Raw genomic sequence first — 19,312 nt, 5'->3', positions numbered from 1 at the left:
TTTTCACTGAACTAATTGCTGAGTCAATTCAAATAGCCACAACACCATGGGAATGGAGATTTTCCAGGTTGTTGCTAGTTTGGACAAAATATTCACTGTGATCCAGAGATGACGTTTTTAATGGAGCTCTGAAAGAGATGAATACTCTCTTTGGCTGTGAATCTACTGGTTTTCATGGCTACTGTGATAAAGAGCTAAAGAGGGAGGGTATGGAGAGTTGGCACACAAGTTGGAAGTCCACAGACACTGCTATCTTATCAAGGTTCAGTAGTTTCTCTTTGATGAACATCTATTAGTTTATTCCACGGAGTTTGTTAATTTCCAGAGCTCTGAAATTGTTGGTAGTATCAGTTTTGCCAGTATTTTTGTTGCTTTTTTGGGAGAGTAGTTCACCAAGAGCCTCATTTGGCCATTCTGGAAGCCAGCTTTCATGTATAGGTGTTTACATTTTTTATTCAAGAAACTGCTAATGTTGTCTCTTTTTTTGTAATTTTAAGAAATGTTGATCTGTTAATTTACTAGAGGTGGCAAAATGATACTATTTTAATTATCCCATTCCTTTATCAGTTATAATCTGGGATACAGAGCTAGAGATAGAAATAGAATATACAGTTGACCCTTAACCCTTAACACTCAAACCGTTGCTGTTCAAGGGTCAACTGTATATACATATCTATTGTTATTTGCCAGTTTCTAAAATAATGAGCTGTTTTCTTAGCACTCACCAAATATGATCAATGAGGGGTTTTATTTATTTTGTTTTGTTTGCTTCCTGTGTTTTTGTTTTTTAGTACATTATGGATTCTTGAATTAAACATATTTGTTATGTTTTAACCAAATATCCTTAAATGCTTACATTGTTTCATCATTAACAGTGGGGGAGGGGGACCATCAAGTTGGTTCCTGAGACATTTTGACATGATGACACTGTTTTTGTTAGCTACTTTTTTTTTTTTGGTACTTGCCTTGGTATATGCTACTTCTCCAAGGGTCTCTTTGTTCATTTTTTAATGAAATTTATATTTAGAGATTACAATTTGCATATTAGGATTACTTACTGCTACTAAACTGGACATTGTTTCCAAGCATTTTAGAGATAGGAAATAAAAATTTTGAAATGAATTTGTGTGTGTGTGTGTGTTGCCAAATAAAAGTTGTAAAAGTTAAACAGGCAAGAAAGACTTTACTAAGAACTACTGCAATAGGGGAAAGAGATTGAATACAACACCCTTGAAATAAAAGGCAACAGTGTTTATAATTGCTGGGGTGAGTTAGTGGAAAGGAGTGGAGGACATTCCCAAGGTTGGTCAATGTCACTAGGACATCTGTGTTTGCTCATTGGCGCTTATCAAAGTCATGCCCCTCCCCTCTCCAGAGACAGAGATAGAGGGGCTCTTTCTTGATGATTATATTTCAAATAGATGCCTCCCAGTTCCATGAGAAAGATGCCTCTGGGTTGTAAAACTGGCAAGACGCTGGCAGATTTACATCTCGAAGGGGCAGACAAAGAATTTACAACAAAGTTTTCTAAGGTAAACACTCTAAGAAAAGGGAGGTCTGGGCATATAGTCAGGAAGAAACCTGTTTAAGTACAGTCAAGCTGAGGGGGCATTAAGAACATCTTGATCAATATGCATATACATGCAAGTATATACATACATGATAATATATGTGTGTGATATAATACAAAAGACAAAATATGTCATGAGTACATCCTAATATTTTCAGGGCAAATTCAGGACTATAGAGATTTTACATAGTCTTACTGATCTTATAACTGTTATTTACTTTTTCCTTCAATAAAAATCCTAGTTAGCAATAATATCACTATAACTAACAATTTATTTTTCTCAAATGCACATACAGCTGTCTCAGAATAATAACTACAGAATTATCACTAAATGAAATTAATTCTGAAGACATATTAAGTTATATTTGCAATTCTTTTTGTCCTTAATTCAAATACAGTTAAATTATGGTATTTCAAAATCACTTGAAAGACTTTTTCTCTGCATTGTACCAATTCAATATAAAGTTGATTTGTTGTAGTTTACTTTTTATTTTTGAAATATCCTTCTTAATGCAAAGTCTTTCCTTGGTTCCAAAATCAAAACTATAAAAATAGTATATTCAGAAAAGTCTAGCTTCTATCCCTGCTCCTCTCCACATTATTCTCTCCCTTTTTATAGATATCCACCCCCTCCTATGTTACAATTTATTGTTCCATTGTTTCTTTTTTAATCATATAAGTAAATATGCATTACTATGTGTGCTTACATATACATGTGTATGTACATTATATGTGTGTATATATATATATACACACACACACACATTTTCTATTTGTAGTTCCCTCCCTGCTACAGACTGAATATTTGTATCTTCTCAGAATTCATATGTTAAAACCTAATCCCTAATATGATGATATTAGAAGGTAGACCTTTTGGGAGGTACTTAGCTCACTAGTGCGGAGCCTTCATGAATGCTTTCTTAAGAGACCTCACAGAGATCCCTCTTCCTTTTGCCATATGAGATTACAGAGAGAAGACAGCTATCAGTGAGGAAGCAAGCTCTCCCCAGACACCAAATCTGCAGGCATCATGATCTTAGATTTCCCAGTCTGCAGAACTGTGAGAAATAAATGTTTGTTGTTTATAAGCCACCTGGCCTATAGTATTTTTGTTATAGCAGACCTAATGAACTAAGACATGTCCCTTTTTTACATTATGTTAGCTGGTTTTTTGTTAGTTGAATACTATATACATAGTACTATGTGAATATAATAAAGTATATTCAGTCAATCCTCCTGATGATGAATATTTGGGCATTTTTATGTGAGACTGCATTGTTCAGGACCAGATGCACACCAGAGAGGGAAAATTCCCTCCCCATTTTATGTGCTATTCTCAAATTGGCTTGTTGAGATTTCCACTGAGTAGCTTATGGCGTTTGGGATTTCTCTGGACCTTTGGATAGTCACTTTCCTTTCCTCTGAAGTTGTTTTTTTTTAATAATTGTAAGACTTACAAAGTCAAACTTCCACTACATACATGTAATTTTTCTGTGACTATGATAATAACTTCATTGGTATAACATTTAGTATTATACATAATAAGCATGCTCCACATCATCATGGCTAAATTTCTGGTAGGTTGGGGACAAAGTAGTCTGTCAATCTGATATAGTTTCCCTAAGTTTTAGAGACTTAGGAAAATAGCCCATGAATATCTTAAACCAGTAATATTCATTATCTCAAATTACAGCTCCGAGAAACTCAAAAGAGTATGTGAGTGACAAAGCAAGTCACTATCACAATTGAGAAGAGATGATGGACTAAGTCTCCTGTCTCCCAATCTATAACCCATACCCTAATTAAATGGAAAACATTCCCTGAAGGAAACACATGAGTTCTTTGCTGTTACACCTCACTTATTAAAACATTGCTTTTTTTTAAATGAAAAAGTCAGTTGCCTTTAGGAAAGACTGCCTTTCTGAATTTCAAAATACCCCTTCCTTCACCCTTTACTATCTGACATAATATATTGAGAATAAAAATATATGAAGCTCACTTGCTCATTCATTAGTTTGCAGCAATACTTAAGGAAAAGTAATTACACTACTCCTTGGCAGGTTCTGTGTAAGATGGTTATCCAAATTTTCTCATCGTTAGAAAACCATGGATTTTTATGAGACCCTTTCATTATGCTGATGTTTTATCGTTTAACCTCTGATCCTAGATCACTGAATTGTGAGCCAGAAGGCAGCATTTTCAAATGTAAGAAAAATGATTGCACAGAAAATAAAAATAAAGTTATATAACTATAATTTGGTAAAATTTGGGGTTATGTGTGTATCAACGAACCAATTATACTGAAAGACCATGTGCTGGGTGACATGGCACAACTCCTAAAATATATTCCCATAACAGTAGCAATTGCAACTGTAGCAGTCTTGGTCCAATCAAGAGATAGAAATCACAAAGGCGGTTAAATGGTAAACGTTTAAAATAAGAATTAGCTATAATAAAAGAATAAGTATGATATAAGGCAACTTTATATGGTACCTTAAGACTAAGGGACAGTACTCAAGGAAGGATGAGCTTAGGGGTACTGACCTTGTTGAGGAAGATGTAGTACATTTGGAGCTGACAAGTGAGAAATATAATTTGATCACTAATACAGTAACTATGTCAATTGCTAGGTCACATAAATAACAAATGACAAGATGATCAAGACATAACAGGATGGAAAATCTTTTAAATAGGTTAACGACAATTATTGTGTCTTTGTGATCCTCTTATGTAATATGCAAATTGCTTAATACATTTTTCAAAGTTTTTCATATTCTAAATTATTTTCCACCATGGCCCAGCCATTTCCCCCAATACTAAATGTTATATGGATAATTAAATAATGAATAATTAATGACTAATTAAATTAAATTCAGATGAGGTATTAGCAGATATATACATGAGGACTCAGATATATGACATTGACTTAATTTAGTTTATCTGGGGTAAAAGAACATATTAGTTAAGAGTTAGGCTCTGGAACCATACTTTCTAAGTGAAATTCCTAAATTTCCACTAATAGCATTGTGTTTTGGTCAAGTTAACTAAGTTCTTTTTTCCTCAGTTTATTAACTTAAAATGAGGATGATGATAATAATATACATCTTACAGAGTGGGATGTAACCAATTTAATTGACTATAAGTACATAGAACAAAGCCAGGAAAATAATACTCAACAAACATGTCTATGATCACAACTATCAGTATTATAGATTGATCAGGGAGAATTTTATGATCTTATAGTGTATTGATAAAAAGAGTGACTAGAATAGTCTTGTAACAGTAATATATAACCTTTAGATTTTTCTTAACATTAGATATTAAAATTTAGCTGTCCTGACAAGATAAAGTATTCTAATTAATAATGTTGAATCACATTTTATTTTCTGGATGACACTGAGGAGAAAGTAAATCTCTAGATAGAATCATGAGTAGGGAGCCAGTTCTGAGGACAAGAGGACACACTATACAGTAAAGCCCTGAGCCCTTGACATAGGGTGGGCCATTGTAGCATATATTCATCAACATCAGATGACACTTTAATAGTCAATTTGGTTATTAAGTTAAACAAAAGACACAGAGTACACAAAAACAAATTCAAATAATATTCAATCTAATAATATATGTCACAATGAGATATCACTTCACATCTCTTAGGATAGTTATTATAAAAATGAAATGAAATAAAATGAAATGAAATGAAAAAAAGTGTCGGTGAGAATGTGGAGAAATTGGAACCTTAATGCATTGCTGGTAGGAGTATAAAATGGTATAACTACTGTTGAAAAGTGTATGCTGTTTCCTCAAAAATTAAGCATAGAATCATCATAAGGTCCAGCAATTCCATGTTTAGGTATATACACAAAAGAGTTGAAAGTAGGAGCTTGAAAAGTATGTATACACCAACATTCATAGTAGCATTATATACAATAGCCAAAAGGTGGAAACACCTCAAATGTCCATAGAAATATGGATGGATAAACAAAACACATTGTGTTTGCTCTCATTCAATTGATCTACAATTTACCTTGATCCTACTTTTGTCATTGCTGCCTATTGCAAAAGGAATAGGTTCTAATCCAAATGTAAATGTTTGATATCTATATTAAGAGTAAGAAACAATCTATGAAACATAGAAAGAGAAAAGAGGAAAATAGAAGGCATTAATGACATCTTGATATTTCTATCTGGAAATTTTCCAAGCATACATAAGGAACAAGATTGTCAGCAACCAAAACAGCTGTGTATTAGTCTTTTAAATGAACAGGGTTTATTAGAATTCCATTATTTCTCATTATGGCTAATATTGTGTTCCCCAGCTGGAATGTTCCCAAGAGGTTTGGAATTTACTAAAAATTAGTCATGAGAAAATTGTCAGAAGATCCATAATTGAAATATAAAGCACTTTTCTGGGTAAGTACACTTTGTCTTCTTAGAGAGACTTGGTACGTCATGGTACTTTAAGTTGGTCACAGGAGAAATGGGAAAGTTTCTCTGTACAAGTTGATACTGTGCATAAGAGAAAAGAAGTTGCTAAAGATTTTATGATGAGTATTAAACATATCAAATGGACTAGCTCTTCTAAAAAATAAAATAATCCTCTGTGGATAGAAATGGACAGAAAAGGAAGAAGTGGTGGAGGCTAAAAAAGCAGACATACTAGATACCAAAACCTCAAACACATGATGGGATTTTGGATAAGGGGCCAATCACTCTATTCTTGTTAGAGAAATCAAGTCAAAATTGTCACGAAACACTGCACTAAATTTTCCTGCCCCCAACACCCATTATGTTTTTATTTTCTTTTATTGAAGTAGAGTTGACTTACAATATTATATTAATTTCAGGTGTACAACACAGTGATTTGATATTTTTATAGATTGTACTCCATATAAAGTTATTATAAAATACTGGCTATATTCCCTGTGCTGTACATTACATCTGTGTAACTTATTTATTTTACACCTTGTAGCTTATACCTCTTAATCACCTTCACCTATCTTTCCCCACCCCCTCTGGTAGCCACTAGTTTGTTCTCTGTATCTGTGTCAGTTTCTGTTTATTTATATATTAAAATTTTTTTTTAGATTCCACATATAAGTGAAAAAATACACTTGTATTTGTCTTTCTCTGTCTGACTTATTTCACTTAGCATAACCTCCTCCAGGTCCACCCATGTTGTCACAAATGGCACAATTTCATTCTTTTTTATGACAGTAATATTCCATTGCATATATATATTAATCATATCCACAAAGACAATCTTTTAAAAAAAGAGGGAAAGTAATGGCTAAAAATATCAATACTATTTGAGAAAGTAGTATAGTACCTACATGCTTTTTGAAGTAGCAATAGAGAAGGAGATAGCCCCCAGAAATGAGAAATATAGATCTTTGGAATAGAGTTATTGAGCAATAACTCTAATACTTGCACTGGAGACTCAAGTTAAGCTGATGAAGGTAAATCCACAGAATAGATAACCTCAGAAAAGGAAACACTGAACACCACACACACACGATTTACAAAGAAAACTAATATTTTAAAAGTTAGTTAACAAAGGATAGCATATACTGAATCATATTTAAGTCACGATCATTCCCCACTGAGCAATACTGACTCTTGCAAATGCTCTAGCTAAGCCAAATCAAATCTGAAAATGGCAACTGCCTCCCAGCCTTACAGAATGGCAGAGGAAACATCTCTGACGCACTGTTAAGAATCAGAAGTATGATAATATATGTGCTCTTTTCAACTGGGTGCCCACTTCACAAATCATTTAACTACTCAAATCTACTGTCACGCCTATATGTTAACTGTTATAGGATTTAGATCAGTGTTAATAGAAATACAATGCACACCTCAAATATGAGCCACTATGTAAGTTTCAGGTTTTTTCCAGCAACATTAAACAAATTAAAATTGATTATATATTGTGTTAAATCTATCTGAAATGTTATCACTTCCACATGTGATCACTATGAAACTTATTAATGAAATATTACATATTTCTTTGTTAGTATTAAGTCTTTGAAACTGAGTGTGTATCTTAAACTTTAGCACATCTCAAATTGGACAAGCCACCTGCCCAGTGCTCATAAGCCACAGGTGGTTACTGGCCATGGAAAGTGATGACTTAGATTTTATTTTTAATGCTGATATATTTGTGCCATTGTTTAGCTATGGGAAAAAAGAGACATTTATGAAAAATGGTTTTCTATTGCTCTTGAGATTAAATCTTCTATTGTTAATATGCTTGTCCAGACATTCATGACCTAGCTCCCTTACATATTCCTACTCACTCCATCTTTTTCCTTATCTTTCAGCCACACCTATCTTACAGGTTTTACATTTCCAATTTAACCTACACATCCTCAGGAAAGCTCTCTGAACCCAAGATAATATTAAGGCTCTCATTTTATATTTTAAAACAACTTACAAGTTTTCTTTATAATATCCAGAAACACTAGTGATATTTTTAAATTTTACATGGTTATGCCACCCATAATCATTAACGCCTACAGTGACCTCCCATCATTCTCAGAATAAAATCCAAATGCCTTACCTTGTCTCCAAGATTTTATAATCTGTTATCTGTCTACCTCTCAAAACTCAATCTGTTTGCACTTGCTTCCTTCGTTTCAGCTACCTTGATGTTTTTTCTTCTGTAGAAATATGATAGGCTTATTGCAGTAGCTTTGCATTGCTGTTCTCCATGCCCTAAAAGTTCTTGCTCTAGACCTGGTTACACAGGTCACATTTCAGATGCTCAGTTGTCACATGTGGCTACATCTAACAGAACAGTGTGGAAAGCATTTCTCTCATTCTTGGTTCAATTGGACAGCACTGCTCCAGACTAGGATGGCCAGACTTTCCCCATAAAGGCAGATGGTAATATTTGGCAGTATGTGAGCCATATAGTCCCTGTCATAATTTTGCAGCTTTTCAATTGTAGAAGTAAAGCAGCTATATACAATGTAAACAAGTGGACAAAACTGTGTTTCAGCAAAACTTTGTTTATGGAAAAAGGAGACAGGTTGGATCTGGCCCATGGCCTATAGTTTGCACTTCTCTGTTCTACACATTTCTGTGGCTAGCTCCTTAATGTTATACCCTTTAGAGTCAAAATTTACTTCACTACTGAAACCTTTACAGAGCACGCAGCCAAAATTATCCTTCCAACCTTCAACTTCCCCTCAGTTACTCTTTCCCATTTCATTCTATTTAACTTTCGCATAATACTTGTCATTACCTTAATTTACCTTAATCATATAAAAAATGGTATTATTTGCTTCCTTTGCTAGATAAAAGCTCTATCAAAGGGTGTATAGTCTGTCTTTTTCATCATTCTGTCCCTAGGACTTAGAATACAACTTGGCATGTTGTGGACAATCAATTTTTTGAAGAATGGATACTTAATACAATTATATTTAATTTTATGTTATTATATTTAGATTGTCACTTAATGGCTTTTTTCCCCTGTAAGAGTGTAAGTATAACAAAGACAGATTAAAATTTTGCATTTACCACTAAGGTCCAGATTTTAACAAAGGGCTTCATATGAATACTGTATTTCTTCAATTCTAAAACAATGAAATATTATTTATCATCAGTTAATTATACTTAATAAAACTAGGACACTAATATGTTAAATGTATACATAATTATAAGTTGCATTATCTTTCAGCAACATTAAATATGAAAAATATGAGTCTTAAAGTAGAATAAAAAAGTAAACCATGTATTGGCTATGTATGTATGTGGTAGGTAACTTTTTCTTTTTTAATACTTTAATCTTTTTTTGGTTTTATTTTGTTCTTTTTTTTTAACATCTTTATTGGAGTATAATTGCTTTACAATGGTGTGTTAGTTTCTGCTTTATAACAAAATGAATCAGTTATACATATACATATGTTCACATATCTCTTCCCTCTTGTGTCCATTAAGGATGCTTGTAGACAGAAAATGTTCAAATGTCTTAAATAAATGTAGTAGGTAACTTTATTTAAGACATTTGAATATTTTCTGTCTACAAGCACCCTTAATGGAGCCTGTTGTTTGCCTCTTTAATACCGTTACATGACATAGGTAAACTGTGTTTAATTTCACATAGTTGACCTTAATGAATATGCATGGAAACTCCTGGTTTCATTTAAGATTCCCTGCTGTTTATATCCATAAGCATAATAGAAAGCACAAAAGAAGACTGTCCCAGTCTTTACAGAAATTACATTCTTTTTTTTTTTTTTTTTGCGGTACACGGGACCCTCACTGTTGTGGCCTCTCCCGCTGCGGAGCACAGGCTCCGGATGCGCAGGCTCCGCGGCATGTGGGATCTTCCCGGACTGGGGCACGAACCCGTGTCCCCTGCATCGGCAGGCGAACTCTCAACCACTGCGCCACCAGGGAAGCCCTATAAATTACATTCTTTTAACATATTCTTCTTCTCCTAGTTTTTAATGGCAATTACAATGGCTTTTATGAAACATACTTTCCTTTTATTTAGACTATCAGCGACCAGGTGAAATAAACAGAGGAAGAAAGAGATACCAATCTCTTCTATATCTACCTGATCAAATGGTCAAAAAAAATATCTTGCCATCACTTTGATAGATCAGATATCAGGTTATTCTTCTGCTTTCAAGCAGATGTTGGGGATCCCCTGTCTGATATAACACAGAGAATATACTATCTTTGAGTGAAATAGAACTTGAGGGATATTTCAATTTTTTTGTTTTGTTTTTTAATAAATTTATTTATTATATTTACTTATTATTTTTGGCTGCATTGGATCTTTGTTGCTGTGCATGGGCTTTCTCTAGTTGCAGCGAGTGGGGGTACTCTTTGTTGCAGTGTGTGGGCTTTTCATTGCGGTGGCTTCTCTTGTTGTGGAGCATGGGCTGTAGGCGCACAGGCTCAGTAGTTGTGGCTCACGGGCTCTAGAGCTGCTAGTCATGAGGCACAGATGTCTCCATTGATGATGTTAGTGCCTTTCTAGATATGAGAAGATGCAAGAAACTGGCCTCAGAAAATCTGAAGTAAATGCCCTAAGAAAAGGGAATTCAGGGGCCTACAGTCAGAAAGACACCTATCTAAAGTTTAACTAGGCTGAGCAGAATGTGAAGGCCTTGGTCACCCTTTTGTAACCAACCAGCCCCTTCACTCCAGGCCCTTGGAAATAACTCAGTTGTTTTCTGCCTTGACAGGTTTGCAGTTGCAAGAATGTCATACAATGAAATCACATAGTCTAGAGTCTTTTGAGTCTTGCTTATTAAGCTCTGTATATTGTGTTTTAAATTCATCCATGTTATTGGGTCTATCAGTAGTTCATTCCTTTTTATCCTTGGGTAGAATTTCATTGCTTGGATTTACTGCAGTGTGTTTTGCTATTCCCCATTTGAGGGATATTTGGGTTGTTTCCAGATGTAAGCAATTATAAATGAAGCTGCTTTAAGTAGTCATGTACATGTTTTTATAAGAACATAGATTTTCATTTTAATTGGGTAAATATCTATTGTGGGATTGCTAGATCATATGTTTAGTTTATATTTAACTTTAGATGATCAAACTGTTTTCCAAAATGTGTTTTGTATTCATACCATCAATCTCTCAGAGTTTGAGTTACTATACATACTTGCTAGAACACTGTATTGTCAGCTTTTTAGTTTATTTAATTAGTTAATTTATTTGTCACTTTAATAAGTGTATAGTGATAAATCATTGCGGTATAAATTTGCAATTCTCTAATGATTAATGATGCTCAGTATCTTTTTACTTTTTAAAAAATTAATTAATTAATTATTATTATTTTTTTTTTGGCTGTGTTGGGTCTTTGTTGCTGCGTGCGCACTTTCTCTAGCTACGGTGACTGGGGGCTACTCTTCGTTGTGGTGCGCAGGCTTCTCATTACAGTGGCTTCTTTTGTTGTGGAGCATGGGCTCTAGGCATGCAGGCTTAAGTAGCTGTGGCACACTGTGGCACATGGGCTCAGTAGTTTTGGCTCGAGGTTCTAGAGTGCAGGCTCAGTAGTTGTGGCGCACGGGCTTAGTTGCTCTGCGGCATGTGGGATTTTCCTGGACTAGGGCTCGAACCTGTGTCCCCTGCATTGGCAGGTGGATTCTTAACCACTGTGCCACCAGGGAAGTCCCCTTTTTTATTTGTTTAATAACCACCTGTGCATCTTCTTTGGTGAAGTATGTTGATATATGTTGTCGATTTATTGGTTTGTTTTCTTACTATTGATTTTTGAGAATTTTTTATGTAATACAGAAAAAATTCTTTAGCAGATATGTGATTTGAAAATATGTTCTCTCAGATTGTTACCTGTGTTTTCATTTTCTTAAGTATGTCTTTCAATGACTAGAGTCTTTCAATTAGCTGAACTCTTCTTACTGGTGTTTGATGTCATCTGCCATAATTGAACAAATGCTCACTTACTTGTATGTGCCTGTCTTTGTTTAGACTTATGTTAGTTGGTTGCTTTGCAATTATCTGATGGGTTAGAATGAATTTGTGTATTTTCAAATTTCTCCGGGATTTTTTGTTGTTACTGGTGTAAATGTGAGAGTGATGCTCTGTTCAGGCTTGGACACTGTTAGCAGAATCCGGAGTCTCATGATCACAGGTTTTTGAGTCAAACACCTCAAGAAGATTTCATTATATTATTAGCTATTTTGGGGGGGCCACCTATTTAATTTTCTGTGCCTCGATTTCTTCAGTGCGCAGAGAAAACAACAAGTACTATGTTCAAATATTATATTTATATGGCACTTGGTATAAAGATGGAACCAGGGACATGAGATCAGATCAGAGTTTTAGTTTGGATCTGCCGCTCTCTTTTCCCACTATGTTCTCTAAGAATCCATTCCCTTATCTGCAGAATGAGAACATTCAACTAAATTGTATTCATGGTGCTTCTCTATCATGATCTGAAACTATTATAAATCGTAGTTTCATCTTAGAACATACAATATTTTTATTCAGTAAATCGTACTTATCTACCTCCTGCAGATACCGTGCTTATTTGTGCATCAATATGATTGTGTGAACTACTGCTGATGTTTGAATGTTAATATTTGGAGCATTTAATAACATAGTTATACAGTTTATGAACTAGGTTTCTTCTTTTAATGATATGTCATGACATCTTATTCTGAAAAATGCTATGTTGTTATCTAGAATTAAAATGAGAGTGTGAAGTCTGAACAGTTTTTTGAAAGATAACAAATTTATGTCTATTAACAAAATTATATATTATAACAAATTTATATTTATTGGGGCACCATTAAACTTATTTAATGCAAAGTATATTTCTTAAAATAAGTTAATTCATCTCAGCAATAGTTAGTCAAGAAATTTGTATAGTCTGCTGTTTGTTCTTTCTATACAGTATGCATACATGTGTTGTGTGTCCAATGGGCATGGTTTCATACTCACCAAGAAGACAAAGTTTCTGAAATTCCTATTATTTTACAAAGGACTAACAGAGATTAACTTTTAAGGAAGCATTTACATTAAGTGGGACAATTTTTAAGATATTATCTTTCTCACTAGATAATAATGTAAAAAGGAAATTAAGAATCCATTATTGAGTTTCAGAAACAGAAGGAAAAAACAACTTGAAATGAAAACAATACAAACTATTAACTCATGACATTTCTTCTATCTGCTAAAATGTCACTGCACACTTCAAAACTCAATCTGTCTTTATCTTGTGGATCACTCAGATATCTCATTATAAAGCCTTATCCCATTTTTATGATCAGTAAGAAATTATTTAGAGAAGCACTAAAAATATTTAAAAGTAGAATAGTTGGTGTGAGGGTGTTCCGTTGGCAGTGCTTTTCTGTCCTTCTGAGCTATATTTTGCAGTAATTTAAAAACTGAAGATATTTATAAAATTAAAATACTGCTGACTCCAGCAGGTTTGAGAACTGAAGGCTTAATATATTTGTTAAAAGCAGTGCATCATTTGACATTGCAGAAAATCCCATAGATAGTCCCCAATTCCTCTCTCCAGTGAAGCAGGAGGCATAATCTAGACATGAAAAAGAATAAAGATAGCTACTGCTGATCAGCCCAGTCTTATAATACAGGAAAATTCACTTTCTCCAAGATTAAACATCCACTGGTATGGCCCAGTGATTATATTTCCGCAAGAATATATTTCCTTTTGGGAGAACATATAAAGTTGCTGAGTAGAGATACTTAAATGATCTGCAATTTCAAGAATCAGCAGTGACTAGGGTATGCTACATCAAACAAATGCAAGAGTAAAAAATTTAACGTTTTAAAACCAACACTTTATTCGTTGATCAGCAATTTGAATTCCTTATGAAGTGATAAATTACTTAGGCTATGTTTAACATATGACAATTTGAGTCAATTTTCCAGTCACTCCTTAATAACAAAATCTTAATTGTTTATTTCTTGCTGATTTCATGAGATCATTTGAATTATTGATTCTTCCCTTTAATATTGAACTGCCATGTGCTTAAGGTATTTAAAGGATATGGGAAAATATGGGATAAGTGCCAAAAAATATTAATTTAAAATATAAATTATCTTTTGATTTTCACATTAGCCATCTAATTACAATTTGGATGCAGGGCTGAAGAGGAGGAGGAAAGCATGCTTGCTACTTACTACCTTAAGCAAAGTCCTGTCTTATATGTTTATATGTCTTCACATAAACTGATCATGGCGATGATAATCTTCAAGTAAATAATTCCAGATCATATACTAGAGAACATGGAGCATCAGCTCTAGATAACTGTGGTGGACTATTCTGAATAATTTTTAAAAATCTGATTATTTTCAAAAGGCTTTAGGCAAATGTCTAAAGACATTCTAGATAATGCCTAAGCTAAGCAATATTAATTAATAAATTAATTCAGAAACCTATGATTACATTTGCCATGGCAATGCTAATGACTTACTTCACATTTGTGACTATTAGTAAGAGATAATGCACTGGAATTTTACAGACATATGAATTATTTCATACTAAAATTCTAAGCATTTAAATTCTTTTACATATTGATATTTAAACATATACACATATATATACACCAATCACTACTTAAATCTATAAATGGTTATTTTTCACTATAAATAGGATACAGTCATTTAAGCTATCAAGTATTCTTCTTAAGTGTAAAGTTCACCTGTTTGTGATCATAGAACGGAAAAAAAGACCAGTATTAAATTATAAATGTACAGCAACAGCTACATTTATTAAAGAACACTTCTGAGCAGGGCCTCAGCCCAATATGACTCCTAAAACTGAGCTATAAAATCCTGCATAACAGTGCTTTACTTATATTAACTTTAAAAGAAGAAATAGTAGAATATTTTTCCCATTTAAAAGACACGTTAATGAAGGCCATTCCCTCCAGGCTCTTTCTTTATCCAGTGTGAGAGAGAAGAAAGGAATGGCCACCAATCCAGTTAGTTTGGTCATTCAAAAATTAGATTTGCACCTCCTCTTTATAATCCCCACAGGATCTGTTATAAACGTGGTTTAGATGCCCAAAAGCTTAACTGAATTTGAGTTAGCATTGTGGTGTCTTCATTTGTCAAATTAATGGACCACCAACTCAGCAATCAGGAGATGGCCTGAGGGAAAGAGAACCCAGAAGAAACAGGTTTTCCTTAGGGGGAAGGAATGGAAATTCTGAAACAAGGAGACAGTTCTGGTTTTGGAAGAACACTGGAGTAATGGTGCCTGAGAAGTCCGTAGTAAGTTGACTTTTCTACATGGGAGGAAAGCACCATGGCGGAAATAGACTCCATGATGAGTACATTTTACTTTGGGCCATGTCTAATACCTAATTTTGAGGGGGGGGTTGGTACATGGGCCTCTCACTGCCGTGGCCTCTCCTGCTGCGGAGCACAGGCTCCAGACGCGCAGGCCCAGAGACCATGGCTCACGGGCCCAGCCGCTCCGCAGCATGTGGGATCTTCCCGGACCGTGGCACGAACCCGTGTCCCCTGCATCAGCAAGCAGACTCGCAACCACTGCGCCACCAGGGAAGCCCCTAATACCTAATTTTATAGGAACTGTTTATTCTGCTTCTCCCAGACGTCTTCAATAACCTCTACCACTCGCCTAATCCACACTCATCTAAATCCCTATAGAACCAATTACATGGTTGCATCACAGAATGAGCTAAAAAATTACACTCAGTCTTACTCTCAGGAAGCTTGAAAATGCATATGTGATGACAACATTTTCCTGGTCTAAGTATCCCCTTCATGCTCTAGAGTGCTAGACTTTGGAATTTTAATCTTGAGCAGTAACAGAATCATTTTCCTTTGGAAAATCCTGATCTTGCCTTCAGAATTTCTGCTCTCTGCTTTGTATAGTAAGGAAACCTAGCTCCCAATTATGGCAAGAATATTAGTCATACCCTGTAAATGATTTGCAAATTTAATTTTTAATCAAAACACAGTCTAGTATGGGACAGTAACATCTAAAACAGTTGAAAAGTGATTAACTTTAAATGTATATATGTTAGTGATAATTTTTTAAATGAGTAAATTAAAAGTAAACTTCTGGCAGAAGTTTCAGGCTGAACTCAGGGTTCTTTCCATTCAGTTTTTCCCAACCACAGCCCCACACATTTCAGTGACTAATGATATCTGTAGATTATAGGTCTTCTCTCAAATGGTGACCTGGAAACAATAATCTTGAATCTTCACTTATTTAACTTCAGCCAAACAACTTAGTTGAAACATTTGTTATTTCAAAGGGTTACCTAAGGTATTGGTCAACCTTTCACTATTTCATATACTCAGGATAAATTGGGCAGTTAGCCTTCTTCATAGCGTCACCCAACTATCTGAGTGTGCTCTAGGACAGACCTATCAACCAGTACACATGACACACTGAGGGAGCTCCATGGGTTTAAGGTAGGATAAGCAAAAATTTATAGTTCAATCTGGGACCTATTCAAGAATGAAAAGAATACTAAAATTATTGAAATTTATCACTGTTGAAATATAGATTGATACAATGTTTTATTTTATTGGATATAGATTTTCAAAATAAAAATGTTTTTGAAAATAAAAATATGTTGCTATGCATATTAAAGAAAGAAAATATTTTTGTATTGATTATTGGAACAATAAAATTAATGATTCATGTATTTTAGTCAATTTCCAGGTCATATATTTTTAATAACATTTTTATAATATTTTTTAAAATTTATTTTTCCATATGTTATCAGTTTTTTATTTACCTGTAATATCTATTAGAGTTGCATTTTCTGGTTTATATATATATATGTGTGTATATATACACACACACACACATATATATATACACACACATATATATATAAATGACCACTTGCACAATTTTTTTTCACTAGTATACAATATTTTAATTTGAAAAACAAAACACTAAATATTCCTTTTACTAGTTCTGATATATCTTGTAAGCTTAGATAAAAATATGTTGAATGGAGGGCATTTTCATTTATAATTGTTTTCATGTGTGAAAGTTTTAGCCCAAATATCTTTCCTCATTCCTGAAGTTTTCGAGAATTCTTTGGTACAATTTGTGTTGTTTCTCCATTCTCCTCATTAGTAGCTTAAAAGGCTTTCTCAGGTCTATTTCATCTATCTACCTGTCAGATAACAAAATCCTGTAATCAGTATCTCTTGCTCTGTTCTCTCCAAACTTGCTGGTCTAAGTCCTTTTGTTTTTAAAATAATCCCATTACTAAAATTTTAATGGGGTTTTGGGAGGAACAAAAACCTTAGTGCCAGCAATACATGGAGAGGCTTAAATTAGTATAAGCATGCTCACAAATTTCAGTTTTTTTAAAAAAATAAAGTTATGCATACTAGTTAAAGACAGTTATGTGATATTATTTCCATCAAGGAAATAGAAAGAGTTAAATATGTTCACTTTCTCTCATCCCTAAAAAAATCCTAGGTTGTGTTCCGATCCAACATATGGGTGATAGAAAAAAAAGTAGTATTTAACAAAGAGAAATGTGAGACTTTTCTATGATACAGTTCTTAAGTGTGGTATTTTTAAAAGTCACTCACTAGATCTGTCCAGTTAGAAATTCTCTGCATCGCCAATCCTGTATGCTAGCCACATGGAGCACTTGAATTTGCCTAGTGTGTCTGAGCAAATAAATTTTAATGGAATTTAATTTATTATTTTTAGTTTAAATGCACATAACCACATAACTCATGGTTAACATTTTGAGCAGTGCAGCTCTATTTAAAGAATCATGTCATATTTACTTCTTATATTTTAGAAATTATATATGTTTATAGAACTTTAGTCTAAGTATTTATCTTTCCTTAATTGAAGGCTGAGATATACTTTTCTTTTATTTCATAAAAATTGAAATCACATTGAAAATCACAAGAGAAAAATAAAATAGTGCCAACTTCATCAAGCCTATTATCTTTTCCTGCATTTTTTCTTTCTGAAATTTTTACTTTTTTAAGCTAATTTAAGCATTTTCTTAAGGAAATGAGAAATAAGCCTAGTGGCAATAAAACTGGCACAAATGTCTCAGCATTGAAAACAAAGCAAAACAAAACAGAGATTTTTATCTCGTAAATAAGCCTCACAAGCATAAATGTCTCACCACAAAGCCGTGTTTTTGAGATTTGTTGTGGATTTCATGATATAAGTTCATAAAAATGTAAAAATAGTCCTTTTCTTTTCTTGAAACCACTGGTAAGTCTTGAACTACTGGTAAATTTTGTTGTTCTCATCACAGTGAAAATAAGAGTACATCTTGAATTATTTTAATATAAGATTGTCTTTGTTTTTACACATTTTATTTTCTCAAGATTGTCCTTTAGCATTCAACTTTAATAGTCCAGCTTTTCTTTAACCAGATTTCAGTTTTTAGGCTCCATTCCCATCTCAATGTAAAATAAACTAACCAAACAATCAACCAATAAAAATGACAAAAACTCTGTTTTAAAATAAGGTTGTTAATGCCTCCGGTGTATATTCCCCTAGGGCATGGCAATTTATTTTAATTAATCACCAATTAAATAGTCAGTGTCAGATATATATTGAATAGCTATGAACTGATATACCCTGTCAAATAAGTCCCCCAAGAGATAGTAAAATAAACCACCTTTTTCATTTTGAGTTGATGGCCAACTCAGTAGTCACACAATTAAATTTATGTGTAGAGGCAGAATCTGATCTTATTATCTGAATTTTTTCATTTCTGTCATGGCTAAAACTATAGGTATTGGCATCATGTAAAGGCAATTATAGGCAAATATCAAGCATCAATCATATGCCTCAGTCTTCCAAATTTTAATTTAGGTAAAGTTATGTAAGTTTAATTTTAACTGGTCTAATTCTTAATATTAAAAATGAATTCTAATGAACTTTTTATTTCAATTGTTCCCCAAATTAATAGTGGATACAAACATATAAGTAATTATGCAAAAAGATAGTTGAACCTAAAAATCTTATATCATTTTTAGCCTAAAATTTAGCAATAAGTGTAAGCCATTATAAAGTTAACATCACTACGTAGTAATATGGAGATAAATCCTAAAATGCCTTGAAAAGAATCACATGCATTTAGGATTGCAGAATGGTTCAGTCGTCTAACACATTCCGTCTCATTCATAAATGAGTGTTCCTCAGATTGGTGGTTGCCAAGGGAGAAGGGATGGAGTGGGAGGTTGGGGTTAGCAGATGTAAGCTTTTATATACAGAATGGATAAACAATAAGGTCCTACTAT

The 19,312-nt window shown here is 33.7% G+C and overlaps 1 pseudogene; it reads left to right on the top strand.

Annotated features, from left to right (window-relative positions):
* The first annotated feature begins 1,445 nt into the window (after nucleotides 1-1,445).
* Nucleotides 1,446-19,312, top strand: part of LOC114902401 — a 30,614-nt pseudogene continuing 12,747 nt past the window's right edge.

The sequence above is a fragment of the Monodon monoceros genome, unplaced genomic scaffold (assembly GCF_005190385.1).
Source record: "Monodon monoceros isolate NGI ecotype Baffin Bay Population unplaced genomic scaffold, NGI_Narwhal_1 Super_Scaffold_20, whole genome shotgun sequence".
Lineage (NCBI taxonomy): Eukaryota > Metazoa > Chordata > Mammalia > Artiodactyla > Monodontidae > Monodon > Monodon monoceros.
Note: the sequence above shows the minus strand (reverse complement) of the source record. Positions and strands in the feature narration are given on the sequence as shown.